This window comes from Emydura macquarii, unplaced genomic scaffold (genome assembly GCF_026122565.2).
Source record: "Emydura macquarii macquarii isolate MOO-44397 ecotype Brisbane River unplaced genomic scaffold, CSIRO-AGI_Emac_v2 contig_480, whole genome shotgun sequence".
Taxonomy (NCBI): Eukaryota; Metazoa; Chordata; order Testudines; family Chelidae; genus Emydura; species Emydura macquarii.
The window spans coordinates 934,057-961,947 of NW_027130617.1; the positions used below are offsets into that span (position 1 = coordinate 934,057).

A 27,891-nucleotide genomic window follows, 5' to 3' on the forward strand; every position below is an offset into this window, starting at 1 on the left:
ATTCTATCTGAGCAGCCACCTTCTCTATATGGGCCATTGCAGTTATGGCTTGATACTTCCTTTTCCTCATCAGTGCTCCATTGTTGTTATGGAGACTTATTTCTGGTATAATGCAATTCTGTCCTTTCCATGGCTCTATTTCCTGGCATGCACGGCTGTTACCATGGAGATACTTGGCCATTTGTTTTGCTGCTCCTTTCAGCAGCAGAGCACCTTCTGGTGCCTCAGGCAGATGCGTGTGATGTCACGATGTGGCTGTGGGCACTTTAAAAAAAAAAATTGCAACCAGCTTCAGCCTGTCGGCTAATCAATCAATCAAACAAGACCTGTGTTAGGTGGAGATGGTGGGGGTCTGACTTAACCATCACCCTGAAAGTAAGGAAGCTTGAAGTTAAGACTGGTGTCCAGGAATAGTCAAACCCATGATATTAATGACCCCCCACGTTTGGAAGGCCTCTGCCCTCACAAGTACAGTGGAGAAGTGAAAAGCAGAATGGCAGACTGGATTTTCAACTTCACAGTAGAACTATCTTGCTTTTGTAATGAAACTCCTATAACTGTGTTTTAGTAGATCTTTTGAGTTGCTTACTTTCTTTTAGCCTATCACAGAGTTAGATGTAGACATTATTTTTAATCTAATACACCAGACTGCAAGGTAAATATACTGTATATCTTTGAGGTCATATCACTGCCGACCTATATGTTAAGGTACTTTTAAGAGCTTTTAGAATATATATCATTGTCCTGTTATATTCTATTAACATATCCGGGGGAAATTTTTCCCTCACCTCTATTTTAAGGAAGTGTAAGCAACCAGTCACCATGGAATTTCTGCACCTGATACAAAATTAAGAGTCGTATCAAAATTGTCCAGGAACCACTCTTTTCTCTTCCATGCTTTTGTTCAGATGCTAATATTGAAATACATCTCTTCTTCCTTCCTCATCTGTCAATGGGGAATGATATTGGTTAGATCCACAAGATGGATCTCAACTCTGATATTCTGCTGTTCCTCCATGTGCAGAACTGCTGTAACTACTGGCAGCAGGTAAACAGTGCTGTGGAGTTCTACACATTGAGGGTGGTGATGGTGGTAGGAGCAGAAACCAGAGTTGTGGATGTGTGAATTTATTTTACCTAACTTCAAAAAAAGTGAAAAATGGATCAGTGGTGGAGGGAAAAACATATGAAACTTACCAAACTAATATTTGCCTCTGTTGATCTCAAAGAAAAACTGCTTTCCAAAGGTGGGTATTGTCACCACTTTATAGATGGGGAAACTGAGGTACAAGCAGTTTAGTGACTTGCTCAATTTCATACAGCAAGTCAAAGTCTCAAGACAGGAAGAGAAGCTAGTTCTCTTGGACAAGTGCCCTATCTATTGGACTGTGCTGCTTCTCAAACATGTAGAGTGTAAACAAAGAAACAGATGTGGTGAAAGAAAAATGCTAATGAAATACCATATATAGCCCATTCACTTGTGCTAGCCTTGTCTTTGCAGGAAAAGGAAGTTTTTCTGTTACAGAAATTTGTCAGTATAACTAAACTCGCACAATTATACTACTTTCAAAGCAAGTATAAATTAAACCACAAAAAGGCATTCATATTCTGGAACAAGAGTGTCCATGAAGAGAGTTGAACTAGTCTGACTCCAGTGTAGGTATGCCAGTAAATTTCCTGTGGTAGACAAGCACTTAGACATACATTATTAGCACAGGCTTCCCTTTAATTGGTTAAATGCATTTCAGAGCATTGAATCATCCTGGGTGGGGCAAGGGGGAATGGATTTAAATTACAAAGAAAAAAAGATATTCAAAATCAGGTAGATAAGTGTTATGGGGTGGAGTAGGCCCAGGGGCTCCCTGCTGGAGGCCTCAGGGTCCTGCCGTAACTGTCCTAGGAAAGGAGTAGTGGAGCTAAATCCTCCAAGTGGCCTAGAGAGGCTGCAGGAAAGCAGCCAGTCAGGGGGATGCTGCAAGGGGCTAGCCAATCAGAGGGTTGCGGGCTAGTATAAAAGGAGCTGCAGTGCAGCTCAGAAGCAGTTGCTGCTTGGAGCCTCAGGAGTGAAAACAGTGTTCTTAGGAGTTGAAGGACTGAAGCATCACAGACAGCTCAGTGCTGGCAGGGACCCCGCAGTGAGAGAGAGCTCCTGGCTGGCTGCTGGGCCTGAACATAGAAGAGCCCTGAGGTAAGGGTGAAGCATTGGTGAAGGCTGTGGTCATGAGGAAGTGGCCCAGGGAACTGAAAGCAGTTTAGTTAAAGGGACATGGTAGCATATGACTACTACTCTTAGCAGTTCCTGGGCCAGGACCCAGAGTAGTGGGTGGGCCCAGGCCCCCCCATAAGCAACAGGAGAAGTGGCCTACAATTGGACAGGGATAACCCCCAGAAGGGGATCTCAATTGTTGAGGCCCCTGGAGAGCTGGTGCTGGAGCAGACCAGAATGGGTAAAGAGTCTCCAGGGAGGAAGCCCCAGGGGCATGGCTCCCTCCCAGGGCCAAGGGTGCTTAAAGATTTTGTTAGAATAATACCCCAGAAGAGTTGTGTTCCATATAGAGTGTGTGTGACTCGGCTGGAGGCTGAGTCACTGGAAACTGCCAGAGAAATTGTCAGAAGGGGGCGGTCACCACAGACAAAGGAATGCAGACACACCCCAACCAAGGGTGGGTTTGTGAGAGATGGGTGCCACCCAGTTACAACTGGCAATTCAGAAAAACAGTTGGAGAGGTTGGCAGACCTTCAACTCCAAAAGTTTTTCCCATCCATGACAGCAGACTTTTGGCCATAATTTTTAAATGTGGATTTTTGATGAGATTAAGTGACCCATGATACATGCATACGTATCCAAAACAATGTGTGACTATGCTTTATGCGATGAATACATTCCACATGTGTTGTATTCTGGCTTTTTAAATCCATCATCCAAAATGCATGATCTATTTTAAAATAAAAATATGTATTATGAATGCATACTAAATGCTTTCTAAGTCTCACCACTTCTGGACATCTAATATTTTTATACCAAACTAGTCTGATTCAGAGTGTGTCGCCTGCAAATTTCAGTTTGAAACCAGAAGCTATTTAGGGCCTAGATTCTCAGCTGGTGCAAATCAGCATAAGTTCACTTGCTTCAATGTAGTTGTGCTGTTAGACCCCAGCTAAGGGTGTGGCCATTTGAATTTGAAGGCAAGAGCCTTAAAATCCAGTTTGCCTTCCCTCACAAGTGAATGATAAACTCCTTTACACAAATCAGTTTACTAGAAATGCTGAGAAACTTTTCTCTATTATTGACAAACAAATCAATGTGTATTGACAAACAAGTCAGTAAAGTTACTGTTTCCTGCACAGCAGATAATGTCTTTGGTGTAGGAAGCCGTTTGGGATGGAGTAGATGTGAACATGGCAGGCAGACACTTGATCACTGCTAACGACTGAGTTAGGTCCCCATCCTGCAAGCTGTTGTGCCTAGTGCAGGCCTCAGCGCCTGTGCAGAGTCTTTGACTTGAGTGGGGCTCCATGCAGGTGCATGGCACTGCCTGTGCAGAGCAGTTGGAAGACTGGGCTCTTTAAAATTAAGCCTGGTGTAGATTATTATCCACTGGATCAGGCCCATGGTTCTTGCACTTGCATCCGAGCCCAGCCTGGGGAAGTTTGCATCCTCTCCTCAATACCGTATACGACACTAGTACAGGGCCAGCCATAGACTGGCCTTTAATATTTAAATGTTTGCTATTTAATTTAAATATTGGAATTTCTTTTCTGACTGTTAAACTGTTCTTAAAGCTGGCTTGGAAACCAATTCACAGTCTTTTCCCCTGAGCTCTCACATTGCTAGTAGCACAAGGAGCTGTGTGTCGGAGAAAGATGGCTACCTCTAGTGCCAGGCTCAGAAATTCCAGTGGTAATAAAACACTTTTTTAAAAAAAAATGTATTTCACAGTTTATTCTGAGTGCAAATTGCTTTGTACCTCGTGAACTTTCATACTGAAGGGCTAAGCAGTATGGAGGCAGCTTTCCTTTTAAGGCCTTCTTCCTCTGTGGAGCAAAGAAGGGTCTCGCCACAGAGCTAGGCAGGTTTTTTGTCTGAGCTCCAGAGAATGTAAAAATGGAGTTCTAATCAGGATGCCTGTCCTGTGGCAGCTTTCTAAACAGAATAACAAACTGGTCCTCCTCTTGTTGATCATATATCCTTAGTTTATGCGAATGTGGTGAGCTTTGCACTTACTCTTTAAGCTGGTGAAAAGATTCCTTTGCTTTTATGGGGGGATAGGCCCGGTCATAAGCAGTGGGTATAAGCGATGTGGGGAGGGTAAGCCTCCCTAAACAACTGTCGCTGTAAGATTCCACTATGCCTCTTTGCCCCAGCCATGCGCCACCTGCTCCCCTGCCCGCTGCTTGCGCCTCTTCACCCCGTCCTCTGCCCACTGCTCATGCTTCTTTGCCCTCTCCCCTAAGAGTCATGAGCAGTGGGTGTGGGGCGGGGGCTTGGCAGAGCGGGCCCTGGGCGGAGTATGGGTGGGAACCTTGGGGGAGGGAATGGAGCATGGGGCGAGGCCATGGTCTGAGCACCAGTGGCTCCCTCCCGCCTAGTCTTCCCAAAGGCAGGAGTCATGTGCTACCCATGGGCCCAACGTTAGACTTGCATATGGCAGCAGACTGGCCCCTGCTCCATGTATCTGTTTGGAGGTGGATTGTTTTTCACACACATCCCCAACGCAGCTAACGAGTAACAGAGAATTAGGTGCCAGTCTTGCATCAGCTAAGGGGACCATGGGTTTAGGAAGCCTGTGAAATACTGTAGGGCATTTGATGGGTTATGTAAATCCCACAAGTGGAAACATGGGGTTTAGGCGCTAATGTGGGCTCAGGTGACTCTGCCCTGAGACACCGATGAGAGATGTCAGAGTTGGAGAGAAGCACTTAAAAGGGAGAAACACTGCTCAGTTGAGGGCAGACCAAGCGGGAAAACAAACCCTGGGTCCATCCTCTCCTGGAGAGAGGGCTGACTAAAGGCAGGAGCTCGTCGAACGGCTGCTGCCTAATGGTCCCTCCCTGTGGGAAAGGAAGTCCATATATTAACACACATTGAGAAGGGCCTGTTCCTTTCTATTTACTTGTGAACTCAGTTTAGGGTCACAGCCTGATGAGTGTCCTCTGAAGAAACAGAGCCTCAGCCCAGCCTTAGGTTGTTTGTGTTATTTCCATTTTGTTCCCTATTCATTGACAACCTTGAAGGGGTGGACTCTCTGGGACCCAGCCAGAGTTGAGCCTTTTAGGACTGGATTTGGAGGAGGAGAACCACCTGGATGTTGCAGAGCAGCACAAGCCTGGGTGAGTGTAAGGGCCACACCTAGAGTCCAGAGGGTGCCCCGGGCAGGGAACTGCTAGTGACAGGGAGTAAGTGTTAACATCCCTGTTTTAGAGTGGGAAACCAAGACACATACAGGCCAAGAACAACATTTTCTAACTTTGACTATATATTCACAGCACATCCACATCTAAAAACCAAAAATTATTCACTGACGGTAGCTGAAGAACCATTTAGAAAAGCAAATGAATTGGAGAGAACCATGAACTGCTTGTGGAAAAAGTTGCACACAAAAGGGTAAATGTGTCAAATAAAATTGTTGATTGATTGTAAATTACTCACTCAGCTGTTGTTATAAGTAACAGAACTCTGTGGGCAGGAGTTGTATTGAAAGTAGCATATGAACCTTAGCTCCATCAGTTGCTGCTGCTCCTTCTATCATAGAGAATCTGTCTAAATGATATCTGATGACATGTGTGTCACTGTAAACCGAACACCAGAAATATCACCTAAGTTTCTCTCTCACTGAGGCCTGAATCCAGGCCTTTCACTTCTTTCCACATCTCACTGGCTAAGCAATCTTAATGGTATTCTTCCCCTATATGCTCCTAAATAATGGGGGGAGGGCAAGGAAGAAGGGGAATGCTTCTCTCTCCTTTAACAAATAGTGTTTTAATTATCTTAACTCCAGGTACATGGGGAAAAATACACGACAACTTGTCTGGCAAGGAAGAATCCACTCTGAATAGGAGTAGAAAAACTACATCAATAACAGATGGTACAAATGTAAATAAAGTAAGTCAACTATCTGATGATGTTGCTTGCCACTTTCACCGCCCCACAATGGTGAGTAGAGTTGAGCCTTCTTTTTTTTTTTTTTAATTTTGTTTTGTTTTTTGCTTAACTTGGGTAGGAATATCAGGCTGCTGCATTTTTAGATTGATGATTAAGCAAGTCACTGTTTCTCATTTATGTCTTGTACTTTGGTGTTCACCAGGGGTAGGAGACCAGCTGGGTGATGGAATAGGGAATGGATTATGAATGCTTTCACATCCGTTATTTATCTGTATTACAGTAGGCCTTAGAGGTGTCAGCCAAGATCAGGGCTCCATTGTGTTAGGCACAGTACAAACATTGGCCTACATCCTGCTAATGCATGTGTATGTACAGACCCTGTGTCCACGTGGAACCCCCTTGACTTCACAGGACTCCCTGCTGGCCCATGGGTTTTGCTGTGTTGAGTTGATTGCAAGATTAGTCACGCAGGGTGTGACAGTCCCTGCCATAAACTGTTTGCAGTGTAAACGGATAAGACAGAAAAAAGATGGGAGAACAGGTTCAACATGCAAGAAGTAGATTGAGAAATGAGGCACAGAGAGATTAAGTGACTTGCCCGAGATAACACAAGAAGTCTGAGACAGCTGAGAATTGAACCCAGGTGTCCTCAGTCCTAGTTCAATGCCTTAATCCTCAAAACATCCTTCTTCTATGACATTGAATTGAATCTAGCCCAGGCCAATGATATTTGGAAGTTGTTACTGCCTAAGGCAGTTGTTCTTGAAAGCATAGTCCAATAAGCTAATATTTGGATTCATCAGGTGCTTGTGTTTGGGATTCCTCTTATTAAGGGATATGTGGTCTTAGATCGCAGATATTTCTGACTCCAATTATGGGGCCCTATTACTGTAGTGTATGTGAGGCACATTGTTACCAATGCACTGGGCCTCACAACAACTATGAGGGTTAGGGAACTATTATTACTACTCCCATTTTACAGATAGGAAACTGAGGTTCAGAGAAACTAAAGCCGTGTCTTCACTAGAAAGCTTTAAGATCCTTGCGTAGCTGTTCTATGCTGACAGGAGAGAGCTCTCCCATTGATCTAATTAATCCACCCCCAATGAGCAGCAGTTGCTATATCGGCAGGAGTAGCCCTCCCGCTGAGATAGCGCTGTCCACACAGGAGGAATATTCACACCTCTGAGTGACACACATCTTGCCATCATAAGTGCTAATGTAGATATAGCCTAAGTGACTATTTCAAGACCAAGGTTACATGGAGTCTCTGGCAAAGCTGGAAACTGAACCAAGAGCTTCTTAACATTGTATTAACCATAAGACCATATGAAGCAGAGTGGTCAGAGGTGCTAAGACAGCAATAGTCTCACGAAAGCGGGCAAGCAGAGTGCTAAAGTGGTGGCCTTCCATTAGTAGGCACGTCCGTGTGGTAATCCACAGCAAAGGTAACAAGGAGACACAAATAGCTCAGGAAAGGCAGGGCATGGAATGGCAGCCAATGGAAATTGTTAGAACACAGGCAGCAATGTCTCGACAAACAGTTGCAACAGTTCAGCATACACAGCAGTAACTCAAGAGAAGGTAGTAGTAAGTGAGGAACTGAGATTTCTTTTCTTTCTTCCTTCCCTCTCCCCTTCATTATAGCCCGAAACCCATGTACCCTGTGCTCCAGTGAAGAAAAGCCTCAAATGATTAGCGTTGCCTTCCTGAATCTGAAGACAGGCTGAAGCATTAGCTCTGAGAAATGTACACCCCGTTCATTGCAATGGGGTGTTAAATTGAAATCAAATTATGGCAGCATTGTTAACTATTTCACTACTGATCAGTTTAGCAGAAATAACCAGACCATGTTTTCATCTCACAATCCCAAACTTGCTTCTTATAGCTTCATAGGGGCTGAAAGACCTAACTGATCCCTTTCCAGTTGCTAAGGCCTTCAGCTTTACCTTCTGCACTGCATTTATTCATTGTCGATACAAATATCTGTAGGCTTTTGAAAACTCAGAGTGTTGGGGCAGCCCTAACATAAAGAGAATTCAAGATAATTAACTTAAAGGATGCTGTGCAACTTGTATTTTGCATATTTCACTCAATTAAAAAAATCTTCTCATTTTAAAACTGATCTGAAACTGATGCAGACTGGTACCACGCAATCCAAGGTTCTTGCCACAGAATTTGGGTCAAGCTTGCCACTAGGCCTTGATTATGGGTGTACGTTACTCTGCATGAGATAGTCAGTCAGGTGTTAATAGCTAGTGAGCCAGTGGCCCAAGCGTGGCATATTAGGTTTAAATGGAATTGAGAGCAAAGCAATTACCAATGAAAATCCAAAAGAGGGCAAGTGCACTTAAGAGCACTACATGCTAAACATGGTCAAGACCCATCCTGGAACAGTGAAAGACACCAAATCCTCTGTAGTCCTGACTATCTTCTTTTGAGGAATGGTGTGTGTGGGCGGGGGGAGTTACATGCTAAGTGTGACAGTGCAGAAGCAAGGAGTCAAATCAGCACTGTGTGACAGCTCATGCACTCCCCCACGTCCATGTCACACTTGCTAAAGGATCCCGAGCCAGTCCCTGCAGAGGCTGCTTCTTTTATAAATACACCGAGGGCAAATCCGCCACAAGATGTTGAAGCTCTTCACATCTCTGCCTGCTTTTGTGAGGCTACTGCTGTCTTAGCACCTCTGACCACCCTACTTCTTATGGTTTTATAGTTAATACTAGGTTAAAAAAACTCTGGGTTCAATTCTCAGCTCTGCCAGAGACTCTGTGTAACCTTGGTCTTGAGATTGTCACCTAGTTTCTCTGAACCAGGAGTCTGGCTTCTGACCCAAAGGCTAGAGGATCTGATGAATAAAGCTGGATGGCTTCAGCAAAGTGCATTTGGGTTGTGATTGTATCACAGGGGCTGCCACCAGCACTGGAACCAGGAAAGCCAGGGGCCCATGGCTCCCCCACCTTTTTAACAGAAGAAACACAAGTGCAGAATTCATGTCCCCTGCACATTTTTTCCCTCCTGCAGAGTAAGATTCTGCTGGGAAGGCATTGCAATGACACCTTTCACCTACCCGCTGTTGCTATGGCACCAGAAGAGATGGCAGCTGGGTCACTGTGAGAGCAGCCAGCCAGTGCCCTTGTGACTCAGCATTCTTTTTGTTTATCTAGGAAGGGCCAGCTGAACTACCCAGTATCTGGTAGTGCCATCTTGCACCATCAGACTTTTGCTGTCTTTACTAGATTTCATTGTGCTCCTATCAATGCCCACCTATGCTGCCAAAGTTGCACTAGTCTCTTCCACTATTGCAGTAGCCTCATGGTGGCTCACTCAGCACGCCTCTTGTATATTTCCCCATGTTTTGATGCACAGTTGGGGCTGGAATTCCCCTCTGCACATAAAGATGCAGGACCTCAAACTTAAAGCCCCTACATGCTTGGGTGCTATAGAAAACCATAAGAGGGAAAGTGAGCATCTGGACTTATTACAAAGCTGTGAAATTTGTGCTCTTAAAAAGAGCTGCCGCGAGGTTTTGCAGATTTGTCCTCTGTGTATTTGTGAAAGAAGCAGCCTCCCCAGGGACTGGCTCAGGATTCTTTAGCCAGTGTGACATGGACGTCTGGAGTACCTGAGCCATCACACGGTGCTGATTTGATTCCATGGTTCTGCACTGTCACTTAACTCAAGCGTTCTGCCTTCTGAGGGTGATAGTATCTTCATCAAGCATCATGGTGTCCTGCTCTATGGAAAAGTGATACAGAACACTTCTTCCCCCCCACACCCCCAAGCAAGCATAAGGTCCCCTCTGCCTCTATTTAAATGAGTCCCATGGAACTCCTGATGGAGTGGAAAACACAAAACTGGTATAATTCATACTTACCTGGTGGTCCTGCTAAAATAGTGAGGTTGGTGATGGTTTGGCTAAGCGTGCTGTGCAGTCTGAGAAATCCGGGAGGGGATGTGCAGGGAGTGAAGTCACTTTGCAACGACCTGCCATGTGGACCTTACTTAGGGTAGTGACTAGATGGCACCGTGTACTACAAATGGGCTTGTCTGTTTCTGGTTCCATTTATATTTCCTGGCCAAACATTTAAAAGTCAGAGTTCTCATTTCTGCGTTTATATTGAACCATTCGTGGAGGCCGTGGTGGTCGTAGCTTGTAAATGTTCAGTTAATAGTGATTGAAAGTTTAATGAAGCCTCTGTTACACAGGGAAATATAAGTGATTCTACAGTGTGAACACATTTATCTCAGAGCTTGTTGCTACTGTAGGTTTTAACAGCCACTGAGAGGAGCTAGAAGTCCATAGGGTTAAAACTATAACTAGGGAACATATAAAAGTGCTTGTTATAATAATTATATGATATGAGAATACTGGAAAAGTAAAGGGATTTAGTTAGCCTATAAATGTCACTGATGTGATTTCTGCCACTGATGAAGACTTGAGGAAAAATTCTAGCAGTAAACAGAGACCTTCAAATAACAGATGGAAAGACAAGATTCACACACCTACTGCATGTATGTAAAAGTATTACAATCCCATTTTAAAGACAGCACATTTTTTTTATTGTGGGTGAACACATCTTCCACATTGTTTGGCACATTTATGGGAATGTGAATTCTGTTTGCACTAAGCAGCAAGCAGGGAGCATCCTGCTGAGGCTTGTGTGAGTTGAGGAAGAGCAGAGTGGGTGCCAGTTATATGTTCAGCAAAAAAGCTATCCTGCCAACACAGGCTAGGAAAGTTCTGGTTGGGCCAGGGTACGAAGGAGCAGCCAGATGCATTGTGCTCCTCCTTTCAAAGGAGCAGTGTATGCCTCCCAGCAAGCACATGCTGAAGATGGCAATCTATGCACTAACCAGCACTAACTTTTGCTCCAATAGGCTCAACATGCTCCTTCACTGAGCACTGGCAAGTGTGGAAGGCGGGTTGGCCTCCTAGCGTGCTCCTGGACACTAGGCTTTGCTGCATGCACAGGAGGAAGAAAACCCCTATACCCTCTTATCGTGACCACGCAGCACAGGGCACGATGCAGCCCTAAGTGTGGCTATCAAAGAACAGACTGAAGCTGAGTACCCATATCTGGGTGGGCATGTAGGCCCTGCTGCTGCTGTTACATAAATGCTGAAGTACCAGGATTTGGCTCATTTCATTTGTGGAACAAATGTCAGAGGTCAATGCTTTCCATGCTACAGGCAGCACTGCTGTCATTTAATCATTGCACTGCTGCCACAGTTGCAACCTTGCTTTGGTCCACATGCCAACTTTCCATGCTGAGCTCCTGGAGGGGTCTCCCCCTTATATTCTGACTCCAATCTGAGGGAATGAAATCTTCTCTAAGAAATTTATTATTCTGGAGCAATGAGACAGAGAAACAGGATTTATTTTTTAAACCTGAAAGGTCAGTAGACAATATAGGTCACCCACGGCAGGGGCAAGGTCAAGTACACTTCAGCAAAGCTGCTGTTTTGTGCTTTAATGTGCAATACAGTTTATTCCAGAGTGGACTTTTTTTCTTGGAGTAACATGAATGTTTCACAATATAAATTCATCTCCTGATTTATATATGTCAAATCTGAGTATAGTTTCTTCCTTTTTTCTCTCGTTGGTTAAATTTACACCACTTGCTGGTTTCTATGTGATTTGATGAATTCATGGTGCCATCTAGTGTTTAAAACAGAATTATTGTTTCTTTCTCCGAAAGCATGGGAGTGGGGGAGGACAGAATGCTGGATCTCATTATATGATTAAATAATAGCTCACAATCTTCTGAACACCAATGGCCACACTTTCAAAAGAGCTCAGCTCCTAGCACTTTCACTGAACATTTTTGAATATCTAGCCACTTTTATAGGTGCCTAAATGAGAGCTGAGTTCTTTTGAAATCTGGCCCCAAATTTATAGCGGAGAGCTCCAGAGAGTAAAAGGTCAGAATCTACAGCAAGTCGTTATTTTTCAAATCATCTTTAAAAAAAAAAAAATATCAATCTCTTTTAATTTTTTACCCAATTTTGGGGGGAAGCAATCTTCTACTGTGACTAAATGATGATACAAAAATAGTTTCCAATGACAGTTTTTAAGACATGGATAATTTTAAGAAAATGCTTTTGTGCATTTCCACTTTTGAAAAACAGTCATATTGAAACATACACACATCTAAGTAGAAAATGTCAACCAGGTCTAGATATTATCTTAACAGAAAAGAATCCAGCATGGCTACTCTCTTCCCAACCATAGTTGCTCAGCTTTTCGGATCCTGGCCTCCCCCCTCTTCCAAACACCATGGCATACTCTAAAACCCCTCCTAGCTTCTAACAAAGCTGTTCTCCTTCTTTCCTGGCAGATGGGCAGCAGAACCAATCTCAGAGCCAGGAAGCCCCTGTAGAAGACGGAAGCATGTGTTTGGTACAGCTTTCATTTGAATCTTGACTCCCAAATGGCTTTCTGTGTGAGGAAGGTTCCAGACATTTCCATGAATGTTAGGTAGGGGACCCGATGTCCTGATTTTATAGGGACAGTCCTGATATTCAGAGCTTTTTCTTTTATAGGCACTTATTGCCCCCCACCCCCTGTCCTGATTTTTTACACTTGTGATCTGGTCACCCTAGCATTAGGCCACAGAAAATGTGGAGTAAGCAGGAGTGGGGTGGGGAATAATAGAGCAACTTAAATAAAATTCAGAGTGCTCCATCTAAAGCAGAGTAGTTCAGGGGTCTGGCTGGAATAAATTAGTCTCCACCAGAAATGGTTCATAAAAGAATATGCAGAATTTAATTTTACTGGTTATTCTACTTGTATTGGCAATCTGAAATAACCTCTGCAGTCACATTTTAAACTTTCATGTCCTTTTTCTTTAAGCAAAGTGATTGCTCATAATAGCTGATCTCAATGTTCCTTAAATTAATAATGTTACCTTAATAGTTGCAGTGTTCCATGTATTGGTACTTAGTCTAGAAAATACCATAAGGAAGTTTGTAAGGGTGGCCACGGAATAGAAATCAAAGAAAAATTAGAAAAGCAGAGGTGCAGAACTCAGGGATATCTGATAAAGGTCACAATTGGAGGTCATTTGGATCATTTGACCTTGAAATAGTGGCTCAAATAAAGAAATGTGAGATCAGAAATAGAGCCTTAGCTATTATTGTCACTGCCTAATTACTGTAGGTGTTATAGCAATGGAATTAGCCAGCAATGGCAATAGCCCATGGAAATAGGTTCCTCTTTTTCCTGCAGATCTAATAGAAGAATCTGCCCAACAGCAGTGAAGTGGCTTGTTTAGAAACGGACATACTATAATTATGCAAGATGAATTATAGCTTTATTGGGGAATGACTTTGTGGTAATCCCTCCTCTGATGTAGTTATATTCAATAACGTACAATTCCTAAATGCAGGTGACTGAGAAACCTGTCTAAAAGCCAGCTATTGGGTAAGAACTTATTTGAAGTACACTGTGAATTAGCAACAAGAAATTAATTGTTTATGTAGCCATTAACTGAAGAAGTGTCATGTACCTTCGACTAAGACTTTGGGGTCAGCGTTCTTAGTTGAAGGTGGAAGGTACATGACCCTTCTTTAGTTAATGACTCTAGTTTTTTTCCCTCAACTATTATGTGCCTTTTAAACCCAGTAGGGGGCAGCATTCTCATTTGGTAAGATATAGCCTTGCCTTCTGCCAGAAAGATGGGCTATAGGGTGTATACTCATGTATCCATATCTAACCTACCCCCAGGTTAAAGTATAGCTCTTACTGTGAGTGAAGCAAATGTAAGATGAAAAGTTAGGAGCAGAAGAGTAACTAGAATTCATTAAGGTTGCCATTGGGAGCTTTATTTGTAAGAGGAACAGGTAAGAAGTGTCCACTAATGGATTATTCAAAAAATTTAAAGGATGGAGTAGTTCAGAATCTGTCTGAATTTTACTTCAGGTTGAGCAAACATTTCATTCAAATATGTAAACAAATTTACTTAAATGGGTTCACAGAATGGCAGATTGGGAGCAAATACTGCAGAATATTGAAGAAAATGAATTTCAGATTTGTAATTGTGAGTATCCGCTCTGTAAAATTAATTCTAAATGCAGCACTCGGCTACAAACAGACCATGTGACTTACATGGGCAAAACTGAGTGGGGGAGGGATCATCTTGCCATTGGATGTTTATACGCTGCCTAATCCAATGCGGTGACTTGATCACAATTTATTAGTACCTGCATGGGGAACAAGTATTTAGTAGGCTCTTCAATCTAGCAGACAAAAGTGCAACAAGATCCAATGGGAGGCAGTTGAAGATCGGCAAATACAGACTGGAAATAAGGTGTAAATGTTTAACGGTGAAAGTAATTAACTGTTGGAGCAACTTCCCAAGGGTTGTATTGGGTTCTCCATCACTGGCATTTTTTTATATCAAGACTAGATATTTTTAATAAAATTATACTGCAGTTCAACCAGAAATTATTTTGGGTAAGTTCTACGGCTATGTAATGCAGGATGTCAAGCTTGATGATCAAAGTTGTCCCTTCTACCCTTCAATTATATGAATGGGACCCCTACCCTGTACAGGACATGGGTGCATATCGATACACATGTAATAATAACTTCAAATGCGAATACTTGACGCAACTAAACACTGACAAGCAAAGAAGGTGCTGATCAAGAATCCTTTGCAAAATTATTCTGTGAATGACTTCAAATGATGAATAAACTGAGAATATTGAATATTTTACACAGATTTGCAAATAGAAGAGTAAAAGCAAACTTCATCAAATAACTGTTATAAATTATTCATCCAGATTTATCTTTACTAAACTTTTCTGACTTGCATAAATTGATTCTACTTCCTCTGATTAATGAATTGTAGACATCAAATAAGGTCTTTCAAAACGAAACTGGTTCAAGTATCAGAATTATGTTTTTAATATTAATGATAGACAACTGACTAGCATCCACATTTTGATGGTAGCCACTTATAATATAGGATGGGATTTGGAGAGAAAGGGATAGTCTAATGATTAGCTTAGGATTTGGGAGACTGGGGTTCCAAGTGCCTGTACTGCCACAGACTTCTTGTGTGACCTTGGACAAGTCACTTAGCTCTCAGTTCCCCATCTGTAAAATGGCACTGCCCTGCCTCACAAAAGTGTTGTGAGGACAAATTACAAGGCGCTCAGATATTATGCTACTGAGGGTCATATAAGTATCTTTGATAGATTTTTCACAAAAGCCCACATTCTACGTACTTCCAATAGCATGGGGTTGTCTAATGACATTAAACATAATTTTTCTTGCTTTTTGAAAGTAGCCCCACTGTCCCCTGCATTACTTACTTATGGCATTACAGTAATGGTGTATAGGGCTATGCATGAGCCCCTGCACTGAGGAAATGTCCTTGGTGGTGTGTTCCTTTGCATGTCATACTCACCTGGGAACTGGAAGAATAATCTGTGTCAAACTCAGGCTGACGTCTGAACTCGGGCGGCAGTCTAAAACGTCAGTGAATGTTTGAGCATACATGGAGATCTTCTCTGCAAAAATCTTTATAACAACCTACTCCAGTACCAAATTGGTTGAATTTTGAACTTGATTGCTCTTAGATCTCTGCAAGATTCCTCTCTCCTAATGCCAGCAAAACAGAAGTCAGGCAATATAACATAAATGCAGACATGCTTGTTTATATTGCACACACAGTCAAACTGATCTTCACCTTCCGTGGACCTGAAGTTTACAAGGCAGAGGGAAAAAGAGCTAGAACAGGTCAGAGGGCCCAGAGAGAACAAAGAGACTCATTAAACTTTATATTTGCATTTTCAAATTTAAACCAACCTACTGCTTTTTTTTCATTTCTTTGAATTTTAATGACACGCGACTGTAACTAGCGTGCAGCTGATCATGCTTTTTGCCATTTGAAATGCAACATAGACATTTCACAAGCTCTCCTGGTACACTGAGTTGTCTCTCTCTGTTTGGGTGAGACAAATTTAATGAAGATTAATAAATGATGAAGAAACATAGATCTCCTTTTCCAAAGCATGACAGAGTGTATTTTCGGGCCATAAAGAAAACTAACAATATAGTACTCTTAAGTGACTGACCGTGGTGTTTGGCAGTGGGTTGTTCACATGGCTACGTACAGCACACATCTCCTTGTGAATATAACACCTTATTAACCATGAAGAGTATGTCTAAAGATACAAATAATGGTGTTCTCATGCAGTAAAAAGTAATGGTTATACTAGTCCAGTCTCAAACAAGTGCACTTCATTTTGTAAAGCATTGCATTATAGTGATATTAAAGTACTAGATTAATTAAAGATGTGACAAACACCCACACCTCTGAACATGGCCATCTCTATTTGTTACATCCACACCTTTACTTGCCTGTGTCGTGCTGCCATACATTTAAAAATCATTAATTCAACCGGATGCTCGAGCATCAAATCTTAATGCTAAAATCTACATAGAACATGCAATTTACTCTTTCTTACTGAGATCTTGAATGTCTTAGCTTGTGTCTTTTGAGGCTCCTTTGTGATGGACACCAAATAAATGCTACTAATAATGAATGGAGTTATTGATCATAGGAAGCAACAGGCTGTCCCCTATGATTTTGTGATGGTAGCAAAGTACTGCACAATGCATAGGTACTTAGGGACTGGGGTGGGAGTAGTGCAAGTTTTAAATTGAGATCTAAAATATATTCATTGAAATCTGGAAAAACATGACCACGTTTTTTTTCAGGTGCGATGCTAAGCATCTCAGAACGAAAGTTTAGAAAATATATGCACGTAACTAAAAAGGGAGCAGTTTGCTCACATATTATTCAGTTTATAGCATGTTTACTTTTTGGGTATGTCTGGTGAAGTCCCTTTGAAATGCTCCAGTGTGAAATATCCCACTCAGTTCCATTGTGCTGGCATTCTGTGCTAGAGACGACATAACTGTCCACAGACCTGAATGCAGCCCAAGGAAGTCTTGAAACTTGCAAACAGCTTTTCATGTGGCATGCCATCATCTCAGGAAAAAATAGTAATTATCCCCTTCTTTTTTTATCTGGTGCCTTGTTTCTCTGCCAGCTCCTCCCTCCATGTAAAAGTGCTTCTCATTGTAATTGATCCCAGATACTGGATACCACATACTAGACCTATTGAGTCGTTGGGAGCAAAATGGACTAGCTCACCATAGTGACTGACAGAGGAATACTATAGTGCAAGCCTAAGATGCTAACAGAAAAGGGATGAGATTCTCAGCAGGTGTAAATGGTGCAGCTTCATTGACTTCAGTTGAAACACTGCAGTCTAAACCAGGAAACCTATAGGGGTTGTGAAGGGAATTTCCTTAGAGCAAATTTACATTGGGACAGATTCACCATCTTCCTGTGGAGCAATAACTTACTTGTTCATTAGTCTTGTTGGAATCAGTTGCACAACTGAAGGTGTAACGTATTACACTTACATTGGGTATCAGAATCAGGCCTGCTTTCGGGAGAGGGAATACGTGGGTGAGTGGGTTACACCAGCAGAAGCAGCTGCTTAGTGCTGTCATGTAATCGCTCTCTTTTGTGGGCCTTAGCATATATCCACTTCTCTAATAAGAAACAAGCTGGGCTGCAGTTCTGAGCCTCCCAGCTATACAAAGCTTGTCCCCATTCACACAGATCTCTATCTGTTCTGGCAAAACAGCAGCTTCTGTGAGTTAAACTGTTGGATTTGAGCCATGGTTATTGCTGCTGGTCTGGCAATGTCAAAATGACACTCCCTTTAGGGTGAAAATCTAGTTGCATCCGATAAAAGCATCATTGGTAACATGTATGTTGTTTCCTCATGCAAATCTTCTTTAAAATAACATCAAATCATAGCCACTCAGAGTTAAAATACCTTTCTTTAACTCATCTTAAGTTGATTTGTAATTCAAATTTTATTTGATTTTTTAAATAGTCAAAACAATTATATATCTATAATTTAAATAATTTTATAATTTAATTTATTTAAATTTAAATGATTAAATTAAAATTTAATTTATTTAAATAATTTAAATAATATCATTTAAATAATCTAAAAGGTTGAATACAAAGGTGAAGTTGAACTGATTTCAACCTCATAACAGAACTATTCTAATCCTGAGTTACTAATTACAGAATGATTATAACACGTTATCCTGATCATTTAACTCAGCGTAACAACCTGTGTTTTAAAAAAAAAAAAAAAAAAGACAAAAAGACAAAAAAACCCTGACACTTGGACAGGACTCAAAACCATAGCAGAAATATTGGGCTATATCTATCAATAGGTGTTTCCAGCATGTCTTTTGGAGGATTCTCCTTATCCCCCCTTCAACTTTCTGTGGGTGTTCCACAGGTCTTTATCCTTAGTCCTCTTCTCCCTCTATACTTCATTGCTGGGTAATGTCATCTGCAAACACAAATTCAGTTGCCGTCTCTATGCTGCTGACACACACATCTACCTCCCTAGTCTGTCCAAACTAAAATCTCAGCCTGTCTCTCTGACATGTTCCTTTGGATGTCTAACGAATGGCCCAAGCTAAACATGGCTAAAACAGTTATCTCCTTTCTCTGTCATGGTGGACAATGCAACCATCCTGCCTGTCACTCAGGCCCATAACCTGGGCATCATCTTTGACTTACACCTCTCTAGGTCCTCACGTCCGTGCTATGCTTATATCTTGCTGATTCTTTCTGCATCACATCTCTGAGATATAGCCATTCCTATCCTTCCACACAGTTAAAATTGTCATCCAGGCTCTCAGCTCACATCTTGATTACTGCAATATCCCTCTTTCTGGCCTTGACAAATGCAATCTTGGCCTACTCATCCGTTCAGAATGTTGTTGCTAAGATCATTTTCCTAGTCTGTCAGTTTGACCTAGTCTGTCACCCGTCTCTTTGCACCCCTCCCCTAACTCCTCCTCCTCCATCACATTAGACAAGAGCTGCTTATATTTGCTTTCAAAGCCCTTAATGGTCTATCCCCACCCTACCTATCATCTCTTTTACAATATCGTGATATCAACTCCCACCTTTGCATGGCCTGTGATGCTAACCTCCGCTGCCCACTTGTTAAAATTTCAAACAAGCCCTTTTGTGCTTTCTGCTCTGCTGCCCTTCGTGCTTGGGAGGTGCTTCCCATACAGATCCACAAAGCTACCTCATTATCCTCCACCTAAACCCTGCTAAAAACTCTCCTTTCCCATAATGCCTAAAACAATCTTGACCATGGTTAGGCTGCTGGTGTGCTGCGATCACTGTCTGTCACGCTGAGCAATGTTTTCTTGTATTCCTCTGTCTGTATCCATCTGTTGTCTCATACTTCAGGTATAAACTTCTTGGAGCAGGGACTGTCTTTTTGTTCTATGTTAGTGCAGCTCCTAGCACAATGGGATCCTGGTTCATTACTAGGCCTGCTAACCATTGCTGTAATATAAATCAGAATGAAATTGTAATATATGCAGAACTGAACTGTGGCACTCTTTTCTACAAAATATTATTGATGTAAATAGTTTAGAAAGATTCATAATGGATTAGATATTTAGAGGAATCACACCTGTAGTGACACTAGGTAGGATTAAAAAAATCTAAATTCTTATACTGAGACTCAAGCCAACTGCTAACTGCCTGGGATTAGATAAAACTTCCCCTTACGCATGTTATTGTATAACTGATCATTATGGGGACAACTGAGGGATGTAAACCTTCAGAAACAGGATACTGAACAAGATAAGCTATTGTTTTAACACTGAGGAATACAGATAAATACGGATCTGGGGACACTATGAGAAGCCAGGTGTATGTATATGGAAAAAATTGGCATTTTGTATGTAGAGACTTTTAAAAATATGTATTAATTATTAATTTAACATTCACATAATTGACAAGATTATGGACCCAATCCTGTCCCTTTTGAAGTGAATGGTAAAACTACCATTGACTTCAACAGAAATGGGGTTGGGCCCCATAAAGATTGTATAGCATTGAGACTATAAGAATTGATTAATACTTGGATTATTGCCACTTTAGCATAGATAAAAATGCATTACAATCCACTTTAGGAAGGATTCAAGATTATGAATGAATCATCATAGTCAAAACTAGAGTAGAGTAAATAATGAAAATGATTTTCTGTGAATATTAGTTCAGTTTATTTTTCTAAAGCAAATTCCTTGAGTTCAAACTCTTTGATTTAACCTTTTTTGTGAATATTCTGGCATACATGTTCACAGGCAACAATGTTTGTGGGAACAAACAGTGAATTTGAAGTGAACAGAATATTTGTGGAAAATGAATTTTGAATTCATATACGTATTTGCACTGGCAACATGATTCTGAGAGTTATGCTTATCCCATCCAGAGACAGAAACATACCCTGATGCCTAAGGGTAAGTCTACACAACAATTAGACGCCCGTGGCTGGCCTAGGTTAGCTGGCTCAGGCTGCAGGGCGGTAAAATTGTGATGTTAGACGCTCAGGCTCAGTCAGGGAGGGTTCAGTTTTGGAGCTTGAGCCAGCTGATCTGGGTCAGGCATGGGTGTGTGCTTGCTGTGTAGGCATACTCCATGTGTCCAATCAAAACTGCTCAAGTTTCAAATATTGAATACTAACAACAAAATGCTGAAAAATGAGCTATGGACCAAGAATTGTTTGCAGAAATTATTTAGTGAATACAGTCAAATGATAAATACAGTTGAGAAAATTTTGATCTGCTTGCAGACAATTTGCCAACAGAACAATCAGTGATAAGAGTTGAATAAATGTTATGAATTATTTGTCCAGGCCTACTTACTATATCTTGGAGTAAATGGTTGTTTTAGACCATGTTGTGTGGGTGGCTCCAATGGGTATTTAAGGAATATTAGAGAAGAAAAATTTGTCTTTTTTTTAAAAAAAAAAGATGCTGAATGTTAATTTACTTACCATGGAGCTTAATCACTAATGGAAAAGCCATTAGGTAAAATATATTGAAAAGATTTGGCAGCACATGCCACAAAAAGTCTTTCCCACAGCACTCTCAGACAGAACAGTTACAAGTTAATATGAAATGATGGCTAACTTTTTTTTTCTGAAACTAATAGAAGAGATGTTTTTAAAAGTGTTAAAATGATATAAATTGCCATTATTTCATTTATTAAACGTTCTTTACTGCCAGCTGCAATTTGGCTAACCGCTAGTAAAATGTAAAATTCATTCCCTTACACATGAGGAGCCAGGGATACGTAGGTTATAAAGTAATACCAGAGGTAATTAAAGGACCTCAATATAGGACCCTGTGAGTTAAGAATAATTACCTTAGTAGGGAAATAATGGCTGGTGGAGAGAAACTGCAGTGTATGGACCACTATATAGGACAGCAATATTAGCAGGTCTGTCGTTATTTTATAATGCCCCCAAAATGTGCTGGACATCTCAAAGTACTGATGCAGCTCATTCCTACAACGTACTGAGCACTCTGACCTAATCCAGCAAAGCACTAAAGCACATACTTAGTGTTAAGCATGGGAATAATCCCAGTGATTTTAATGGGATTGCTACTGTGCTTAAACTCAAACATATGAAATCTTGATGACTCTCATGGAACAGAAAAACTATTTGCCACCCAGCTCTTGTCAGAATGCTCAGCACTCTGCAGGACCGAGCCCATAATGCAGACAAGGTCTGGTCCCCACGGATCTTGCAGTCTAATTTCACACGTGTTTAAGGGTCAGAATTAGAGTTTGTTGGGAGTTTTCCAGTGAAACCATTTTTCCTCAGAAAATGCCAGTTTGACAAAAACTAAACTGTACATGGGAAAGAGTTGGTGTCAATAAATCTCCTGAATAAAAAAAAAAATTCTTGGGGGGCGGGGGAGGGGAGTTCAAAATTGTTCAAATTAACATTTTTATTTTTTGGTTGAAAACAACTTTTAATTTTGAAATTTTAATTTGTAGTTTAAAAAGTTAATGTTAACCTTATTTATTTTGTATCAGAACAAAACATTTCAATTGATGCAATTTGATTTTTTTTTGGCTCATCCTTTTGCGAATATTTTTGAGACACTGACTTTTTATCCAGATTTGGGAAGGGAAAAAGTTTGAAATCTCAAACTCTTATAGAACTTTGCAGAGCTGAGCCCATAATGAAAAAATGGTCTGTTCCTCCATGACCTTGCAATCTAATTTCACACATGATGCAGTGAAGGAGACAGCAAAACAGAGGAAAGAAAAGTGTTTACTCAGACAAGGCATGTGTGCAGCATGGTTGAACAACATTTACACTATATGTCTTTCAAGTGTTTGTTCCTATCTCCTACCTATATAATACCTCGATATATAGAGAGACATATAATATACATTTATATATAGCAATTTATACAAGTATTTTATATACATAGAGGAAAAAATATTTAACTCAGGTGATAAGTAGTAAGTTAGGTTCTATTGAACTCGCTATACATATTTTGCTTTTTTTTTTTAATTTTATTTTTAATTTTATTTTATTTTTATTTTACTATTGTTGCATAGTAGCTGTAGAGATTTACAAGTGAATTTGAATGTAATAAGCTTGTTAATGCTATGATACCAGTTAATACTTGATACCAATTCGTGGCCTGGTCTCCCTTTTGTGTTCTGGCATGCTTTTTCATTTCACTGGAAAGCTTTGTTTTAGTCAGACTAACCATTTATGGAGCACGGTACTGAGCAGCAATGGCCATATTTCCAAGAATGATATGAAACACAGTAGCCTCTTGGAGAAGTATACACTATGGGTAAGTCAAATATTTGAGGGAAGGGGGATTTGCAGAAATCTGCATAGGTCAAGTAATTTAGTTTCAGCACATCCTTCATAAAAATACCTAGTACTTCCAGTAAGATGATAAGCTTGCAAGTCTGCATGAAATTCCACACATAGTTGTGTCCTATAAGTGCACTAGAGCATATTAAATAATACTGCAGTGTAACATTTTCCAGGTGTTTTGTAATAATACTGATTGGGTCATGTACTCATAACAAGTGTCAACAATCCTCAGGGAAGATTCAGAGTTTGAAGTGATTTTTTGCTATCCTAAAATGAGGGATAATCAAATGTAAAAAAGATAGGCCACCATGAAAATGGCAGGAAAATATGACACTCGTGTATTGTATTATTGGCAGTTGCTTGATTTTTGTATATGCACAGAATTAATAAAGCACTACTGGAGTGTGTGTTTATGTACCATATAAGTGTGTAAAATTTTGCATAACGTTCCTATTTGCTACTTAATTAGAGCATGATTATGCTTGGGTATTGCAAGGGACTAGAACTGGGACTAGCTGCTAAATGACACTTTAAAAGCTCTGATTAGCTCAAGATACAGCTGCCCATTTTCTGAGTGAGGTAGGCTGGTGAGAACATTAGAGCTGGGCAAATAACTGGTTTTTCAGTTTGCTGGCAGTTCTGGGAGAAGGGTGCGTAAATGGTTCAAACCCAAACCAATTTTTTTTCTGAATTTTCAGCAAATCTAAAGAGTTAACAGAAATTTGTTTTGGGTCAAATGAAACATTTTGTTTCTGGGATTCTTTAACCTTTTAAAAAACCAAAGGAAATGAATGGTGGTACTGCGGTTATCCTTTATATTCAATAGCCCAGGGGCTAGGACACTCATTTGGGATGTGGAAGAGGCAGATTTGAATCCTTGCTCTGGAGCATCTCTCTTCCCTCTGAGCTGAGTGCCCTTACCACTGGGCTAGAGGGTATTCTGCGGTGGATGGCTCTCGATCTCTCCTGCTGAATCTTTTCCATTTTGTTAATACTTGAATAGTCAGTGCACCAGGGTGGGAATGACTGACTCTATAGTCTGGTGGTAAGAGCACTTGCCTGGGATGTAAGAGATCTAAATTCAAGTCCCTGCTCCAATGATTATTTGTACAAAGGGTATTATAGAACCCAAACCTCAATGGAAAGTCCAAGGTGAGTCACCTAAAGCACAGTCCTGAGCTATCCCAACTTTACCCAGGTTCCAGAAATTTTCTCTTATCTTTTTTTGTTGTTGTTGTTAATTAGAACTGGTTGGAAAGGAACATTTTTTCCCACAGAAAAATTTGAATTTTTGGTTAAATGTTTTGTCCAAAAAACAAAGTGTTTCAATTCAAACCGGTGCTATCATGCCTTATGGGACTTGTAGTTCAGGTACTTTATGCTATCTTTGACCTCTAAGGGTCTGGGTCTCTTGTCAGACTATGCCTTCCAGGATAAGCTACTTCTTCCCCTATTGGGTGAGGGGAGGAGGTGCATCATCTGAGTCCCTGACAGTGCTGAATCATGGGAGTTGTCGTCTGGTCAGAAATCCTGAAGCTCGGGGGAGGATGGGAGGAAAATTATCTGAATTATAATTCCCACCAATTTGAATCAAAATATTTCAGTTTTCAAGTTTTTGATAAATTACTGAAGTTTTCTCTGGAAAGCAGACCCTTTGTGCAAACATTTTCATTTTAGTCAAAACCCCAATTTTCTGTAAATAAACAGTTTTGACAGAATTTTTTTGACTATCCCTATTTTTTATCTTCTTGTCGGGAAGGAGGATCTGTGGTCTGACTCCCATCATGACATCTTCTTAAATCTAGTATTCAGCACCATCCCTCATCTCTTTCCCATCTTCCAGCTTCAGGTGAGGTTACTGCTAGATAAGGCCTATCCTTTCTGTCATGCAAATCCAAAGGGGTTGGGAAGCAGAAGAAGCCAAAACTGGCATTTATGACTGCATAGGGCAGAGAGAAAAGTAAAACATTTCTTTTCCTGCTGCAGCTCGTACCACATGACAATATTTCTGCCCATGTCTGGAAGCAGAAGGTCAACTAAACTTCCGGATGGTTCTCATGAGATTTTCAGCTGAATATTATGTCAAAAGAGTTGTGTCTTTAAGTGGTGTTTGCATAACCGGACCCTGACTATAACAAATGGCTGAAGTATAATCTCTGAAGTTTGTAGTGAACTTGGGGATGAGGGGCAGTGCTTGCATGATACTACCTGTGCGTGGTTTCTTCCAGACAGCACTCCAGGAATATTCTTCCTTTGCTGTGAGAGACAGGCAGATGTAGGAGGATGTGTTTGTGGGACGGAGTGGGAATTAGGTCACATTAGTTTAGAGAGAGAGGCGGAACAGACACATACAGAAATGAAACCCATGGTACTTCAGAAGAGTTAAAAAAAGATTGATTACTGACAGTCAGCCTCATGATTTTGTTTCTGCCTTTAAATAGCATAACTTTAAAGAGCATCAGAAAAAACAGAAATATGTCTTTTTTTAAATAGATGTTGAATGGAACTCTAGGCCAGCTCTGAATGAAATGTATTGGAGTTAGGCTTGCAGAATATACCTTTATTTACTAGACTTAATCCTTTGGGAGATGAATGGCTTCTGCTATGTCTTACCTTTTGGTGCACTGGAAATGCACTTATTTCAGATATCTTTGGCGGTTATTTCTGAAATGTTGGAAAGGATGGCTGAGTGGTCTAAGATTCAGATTTGGATTTATGTCTGATCTCAGGATTTGAAATCTCATTCTTCCGAGGTAGACACGTTAAGATCCATGCAGTTCCCCTGTGCAGTGGTCTTTTGGATCAATCCTTAGAAGCCAAGATTCCTTCTGCTTTGTGTATATAATAAAGGCCAGTTTTTCTGAGCAAGGCCTGTTTGTGCAAGTGTAAATTTGCATTTTCGTTTTTCAAGCATTCACACCTATACATTCAAGTGTCAGTTTCCATGTCTGCATGCATAGAAATCAGATCTTGAAAACCATGTACACAGGTGGTCATGCAGAGACCCCTTTGGTAATGTTTCCCTAAAGGCCCCTGGCACTTTCTGTAAAATGAGGGGTTTGTCCCAGAGTTGTTGGCCAAAACCACCTTGTACACTAGCTACTGTGCTTCAATGGTCCATTTGGCTGCTGTACTCCCATCCATAGTAGTTAATGGCTCAGAGGTCTCACAGTCTGTGCCAGGTTTCTGCTTGTTCCCATGTTTTCTCTAGCAGTGCCTGTGCTCCTCTGGATATAGATCCCTAGCAGGTCAGGTCACCCCATTTTATACAAAGATTTTACTCATGATCCCTTGAATTGTAAGGCCTTTTATGCACGGACTGTGTCTTACACCCTTTTGCAAAGAACCTCATGCATGCTCTTGTCACGCTATATAAATGATCATCTATAACAGCAGGTGATACTGTACTGATAATCCAGGTTTCAGAATATATTTTATTATGGAAAATCCCACTGATATAAATCCTGTTGCAATCTAAATCAGGGGAATGGAGCCAATTTCAGTCTATAAGCTAACACTGATTCCAACTCCCAAAATCTTGGTTTCCTTCCTTGTAGGAAATTGCATAATGGTTAGTCAGAAAAACACCCCTTAGAATTCATTCTCTAAGTGATAATGTGAAATGAAACTGAATTGGGGAAGACACCCGTATGGATATACTATCTACCCTGCACAAAGGGAGTTAGATGAAATCACAGATCTCCCATGTATAGGAATCATGCCATTATATCCATATGGATCATAACTGAAAATTTTTCTCTAAGTGTAGTCAGCTAGAGAAACTGTGGCAGCAGGATATCATTTCACAAACTTACAAATTCAAACAATTGGAAATAATGGTTTGTGTCATGAGTTATCCAAATCAGCCACTGCAGTTCCTTCTTAGCTTTTGACTGTATTTCTTAGTTCTCTTTTTCTAGGGAACTTAATTAGTTTGGTTTTAAATCATATTTATAGTGCAGCTCTTCCTTTTGAGACAGCCAAGGCATTTTATAACTTTATATTGCAAGCCTTTGGAAGATTTAACCAATTCCTTAGGCTATATGATGGCAGCTGTGCTACTGTAAACCCAGTCCTACTCCCAATGAAATAAGTGTTTTGTGATTGACTTCAGTAGGAGCAAGATTTGGAATGAAAACAAATTTCAAAATCATGGAATTTCCTGTGAAATGGAAATTTCGGTCAAATTCACAGAGAATGCACATGAACTTCCAAGGTTCAGAGTTCTCAAAAGTCAAACAGTTAGTCAGTCATTGTGAATTCATCTCTTTATGTGACGGATGGTTCTTTTCACTGATCCAGGAAAGGATTCCTGTTCAGAAAGCTTTTGAGCACATGCTTAAGTCTCAGCTGATTCATTGCTTAAATGCTTTTCTGAATTGAGGCCTCTGGGATTAATCTCCCACTGTCCCTAGAGCAAATTTTGTGTTTCTTAGAGGTAAAACTTCTTTTTTTAGTAAAAAGCTGTTTTTTTTAAATTGAAAACAATCTGTGATCTGCAGTCAGGAGGGGCAATCTCAAGACAGAGTCCATCAGACCTTAAAAGAACATATTCAATGTCAATGGTCCCTTGAGGCAAAGAGGAGCAGCAATGTGGCTGTATCATTTACATGGGAAGCCTCACACTTACTGAGTGCTGACTGTGTACTCAGTGCTGTGTGATACACAGGGAAAGATAAGAATTTTGTCCCAAGGGAATTACAATTCTATGCCTTATTCACACAAGCAATCCTATAGACATCATTGCTACTACTTGAGTAAGCCAAGAAGGATTTGGATCTAAAGCAAGACAGACAATATAGGATACACACAAAATATACCAGTTGCCTGAATGAAGACCCAAATTTAAAGATTATAGTAGATTATTGGTGGCTATGGTAGATTCATAAAATAAGTGTGATTTAAGTAGAGATTAGAGTAAAGTAAGTGTGTGTGTGTGTGTGTGTGTGTGTGTGTGTGAGACAGAGAGAGAGAGAGAGAATGGGAGGGTGTCAATTAGGACATATACT

General features: G+C 40.8%; 1 long non-coding RNA gene across 2 annotated transcripts; it reads left to right on the forward strand.

Moving 5' to 3' along the window:
• Positions 1 to 2,051: 2,051 nt before the first annotated feature.
• Positions 2,052 to 11,717, forward strand: LOC137146740 (uncharacterized). 2 transcript variants are annotated; one of them, XR_010918025.1, is made up of 5 exons: positions 2,063 to 2,188; positions 5,236 to 5,331; positions 5,488 to 5,605; positions 6,000 to 6,154; positions 10,988 to 11,717. It is a non-coding gene; the product is annotated as an uncharacterized lncRNA (long non-coding RNA). The 2 variants fall into 2 exon arrangements; XR_010918024.1 differs by lacking the exon at positions 5,236 to 5,331 and having other exon boundaries at positions 2,052 to 2,188.
• The last annotated feature ends 16,174 nt before the right edge of the window (positions 11,718 to 27,891 follow it).